Here is a 4,136-nt window from a genome sequence, read left to right as displayed (position 1 = left end):
ATTAGTTAGCTATAACTTACCCATTTTTTTATATCATAACTAACCTGCTCTGTCTAGTCTGTTGGTCTCCTTGTCCTATTTGCTTCGTGGTTTTTCTGTATGTGAGAAAACTGATGTGTGGCGTGAAAGCGTGTGAAAAGAGTCAATTGCGTGTGTCTCACGGTGAATGCTTGAGAGTTGGCAGCTCTGGTTAACGTTACGTTGGTTGGCGCTAGCTTGGTCAACATCAGCTGTCTGATGTTGACCAATGATGTTGACAGAATGCTGTCTGTCAAATTAATTTAATTCAAATAATGTGTATATACAACTCAATGTAATATGAACAAAACGAATAGGAACATATTCACTGGTAAAGGTGAAGGGGAGTAGCTTGAAGATGTCATGTTTCAAAATCACTTGACATCACCCAACGTTCCTCTGGAGGCAAAACGTCCTCTTATAGCAGCGGTTCTCAATTCCAGTCCTCGCGCCCCACTGCTCTGCATATTTTGCTCGTTTATCTTTGTTAACACACCTGATTCAGATAATCAGCTCGTTAGAAATGAACTCCGTGCATGAACTGTGTTCTAATTGTTCATTGCTCCCTACTCTCTGAGCAGGGGAAATCTGTTGAAGTTTACCTCACATCGAAACATTCATTCACTGATTTGTGCTGTGCAGCATCTTTAAACATGGACAATTGTGACATCATACACCTCTGTAAATCAATACAATTTATATTCACGTCTTGCACACTTCAATGCACTTTGATTGGAACATATAGCTACGTTCGCTTCGAACTGGAATCATGGCTGAATATCCTGTGATGTCCACTTCGCAGGGCACTTATGTTCGAATAGAACAAATGTCTAAAGCGCTATGAGAAACGTTCAAAATATGCAGAGCAGTGGGGCGCGAGGACTGCAATTGAGAACCGCTGTCTTATAGGCTTCGGCTATGCTCTAGTGTTGTTGTGAAGGTAGGGGCGGAGCATAGAGACTATGCCGTTTCTCGTTTGTTACTCTAGAGTAGACCAATTCACTTTATTGAGGCATACTGCCCCCATCTGGTATGGAATGTGGAGTATGACTAGATTTTTTTGCCAGATATGACAGATGGCACCTTTAAGTTATTTTTGGTCAGTCTAATTAACTACGTAAACAGTTACTTGTATGGGCAATTATGACGCCGCCCATGTGGTTATGTGGTTCCAGCAGTAGGTAGCAAAATCTACGACAAGACTGATCAGTATAACTTGTGTTGTTTTCTAACTAAATCGAATGATGATACCAGTAACGTTAGGTTGTTTTCATTTGTTTGTTCCGACACGCACGCTGCTAGTCTAGTTCAGAGTGTTAGCTAACACATGCTGTTTCGCCTTTTTTACACTGTTCAAGCATGTTGAAATCTAGCTTCTAGCTTTAGTGTCTAGCTTCAGTACGTAGCCAAAGCTTTACATCTAGTGTTTTCTTACAAAACTAACATTTTATATAGGTTGTTTAAATGATTTTGTTTGTCTGAACAAGTAGCTGCTAGTCCAGAAGCTAGAGTGGCTAGCAATTGTTAGCTAACACATGCTGTTTTGCCTTTGTTACAGAAACTTACACACTGAGGTTAAGCAATGTTGCTAGTTACGTTACATGTAGAAATGTAACTAGCTACAGTAGGTATCGAAAGCTTTACATCTAGAAAGACTTAAGTATAACTTAAATTATTTGGTGTTTTCTAACAAAGCAGAATGATATAGGTTGTTTAAATTATTTTGTTTGTCAGATCAAAGTATGCTGCTAGTTCAGCTCACAATGTAGCTACAGTGACTAGAAAGTGTTAGCTAGCACGTGCTGTGTTGCTACTGTACTTCTAGGATTTAAGGGGATTATGATGAGTTATATTTATCTGAAGTGCTGTACTTTTTATGTTTGAGGACAGTGCTGTTCACTTGAATCACTACACTGAATGAGTACATTTTATTTTTTAACAATTTCACTGTTCCACGTTTGGCTGATCTTTTTTTTTTACAGCATAGCTACTGTATATTCCTAACGTTAACAATGTTAACGTTAACTGGTTAACTTCACACAAGAGCCCTACTGTTGGACAATCGTTTTGGCTTTAAAGGTAAATGCATTGTTAGTTAGGGTTAGGCTAACCTTCACACCTCATGTTCCGTGCGAGTTCAACAGGAAGCAACGATCCATGGAAGATGTTGAGCGTTGGAAAGCTACAGAATTCAGGCAGTTCCTCTTGTACACTGGACCAGTCAGCTTAAAAGGCCTTGTACCAACTCAAGTGTACAACAACTTCATGCTGCTTTCAGTTGGCATCACCATCCTACTGAATGTGTCCCTGTGTGCTGACCTTGCAGACTATGCACACAGAATATTGGTTCTCTTTGTTGATCACTGCAGCAAGCTTTATGAAAAGAACATGTGACATACAACATGCATGGATTGGTGCACCTCAGCCAAGATGCCAGTTATCCCTGCCAGGGGATCTGTTACTCCCCCTACACCCAGGAAGATTTGGCGTTGCTTGACAACAGTTTGAGGCAGGATAAAGAGCTCCAGGAACGATTTGTAAGTGTGCTGATTTCGTTTATAACTCCATAGGGTAATCTAAAAAGTAGAATTAAGATTGTACACTGCATATTCTACAGTCTGAATCCACACCCTGTCACATTTTATATGCATGTATGATAAGCTTCAGAAAAATGTAATTTGTAACACTTTTTTGGATTTTCAGCTTCGGTTTTTGGCAATCAAATGTGGGAGGGACCTAAAGACAACCGTCTGGCGGATGCTTCAAAGTATCTTCTCTAATCACCTTTCCATCAATACAACCTGGACTGGAGTTGGGGATAAAGCATGTTTTAGAGACATGTTCCTTAAGACCATTGTTCAAAGTAAAAAAAAAAAGTTTAGTAGATGTGTATGGCATTATGCCATTCAAATGGAATGACAGATCTGTATTTTCTACAGGAGCCATCCTGAAGAACCCGGCAACCCAGGATGCCACTGATGAAGCCGTCCAGGTTAACGTTATGCGTTACATGAAAGGAGCATCTGACCGAGAAGGCGGAAAAAGGCGCCGCACAACTGAGAGGGACCCACAGCCGACCCCTTAAGCCTAGGCTGACTACTGACACCCCAGCATCACTGACAACTGGAACCCTTTCTTTATCCTGCAGTCAGTAACATCAAGACCCCTAAAGAAGCCAGAAGTGTCAGACTGCACTCACCCAATCCACACTGTTCACTGTATATATTATCATAGTGCTTAACTCTTATTATATTGTTAAATATAGCTTGTAAATCCTTGTACCCCAGGTCAGCAATGCCATTATAATGGTCTATTCTACTCCAGAGTTTTATTCTAAATTATTACTACTTATCTTATTGTTAGAAATGGCTTGTAAATGTGATGTTATACCTGAATTTTTTTTGTGTCCTGCACATTCTTTGGTACCAGATATACTCATTACTTATGTTTACTGGTAATTCTTTTCATCCCAGAGCTGACCTTTTTATATTATTAACAATTATTGTAAGTGTTATAATTTTCTTGTAAGCTAAGGCAGTTTTTTTTAACAATTTCATTGGAAACCTGCATGTTCTTTTGTGTGTGTGTGTATATATATATATATTTTTTCTTTTTTTCTGTTATTTATATTTCAGTGATCTGACATCATGTTTCAATGACAGTTACTGTACTTTGAAATGTGGAATTAAAACTTCAAATGGAAATTTGTCTGGTTTGATCAATCATTATTCTTGATAAACTGCATTATATATATATTTTTATATATATATACGCGGGCGACCGATCGCTCGAAAATAGCGTTTGCCTCCGATGGGCCGCGGAAGGGTCGCCTTTCATATAACGGCGGGGAATGAAGGCGTTAGGAAGGCGGCTGCCGCTTCTAAAAAGCGGCTGCCGCCGGCGGTGCACCGTCAGACGTGTTTGCGATTACGCCATTCTGACACTTCTACTTTTTTTTTTGTGGCCCTTTTTTTATAATATTGGTTCAGGTACCGTTTAGGTGCCGGTACCATTATAAAAGTATCGAAAAGGCACTGGACCCTACTTAAAAGTTATTATTTCTCACTGGCTCATTTTCCAAATGGGTGCTTTCTCTTCGTCCTCCATAATTAAGCTAC

The 4,136-nt window shown here is 39.6% G+C and overlaps 1 long non-coding RNA gene across 1 annotated transcript; it reads left to right on the top strand.

Annotated features, from left to right (window-relative positions):
- Positions 1-2,447: 2,447 nt before the first annotated feature.
- LOC132091976 (uncharacterized) lies at positions 2,448-3,722 on the top strand. The gene is made up of 3 exons (XR_009422182.1): positions 2,448-2,555; positions 2,722-2,881; positions 2,958-3,722. It is a non-coding gene; the product is annotated as an uncharacterized LOC132091976 (long non-coding RNA).
- The last annotated feature ends 414 nt before the right edge of the window (positions 3,723-4,136 follow it).

This window comes from Carassius carassius, chromosome 18, assembly GCF_963082965.1.
Source record: "Carassius carassius chromosome 18, fCarCar2.1, whole genome shotgun sequence".
In the NCBI taxonomy this organism is placed as follows: Eukaryota; Metazoa; Chordata; class Actinopteri; order Cypriniformes; family Cyprinidae; genus Carassius; species Carassius carassius.
The sequence above is the reverse complement of the archived record's forward strand: the minus strand, read 5'-3'. Positions and strand labels throughout refer to the sequence as shown.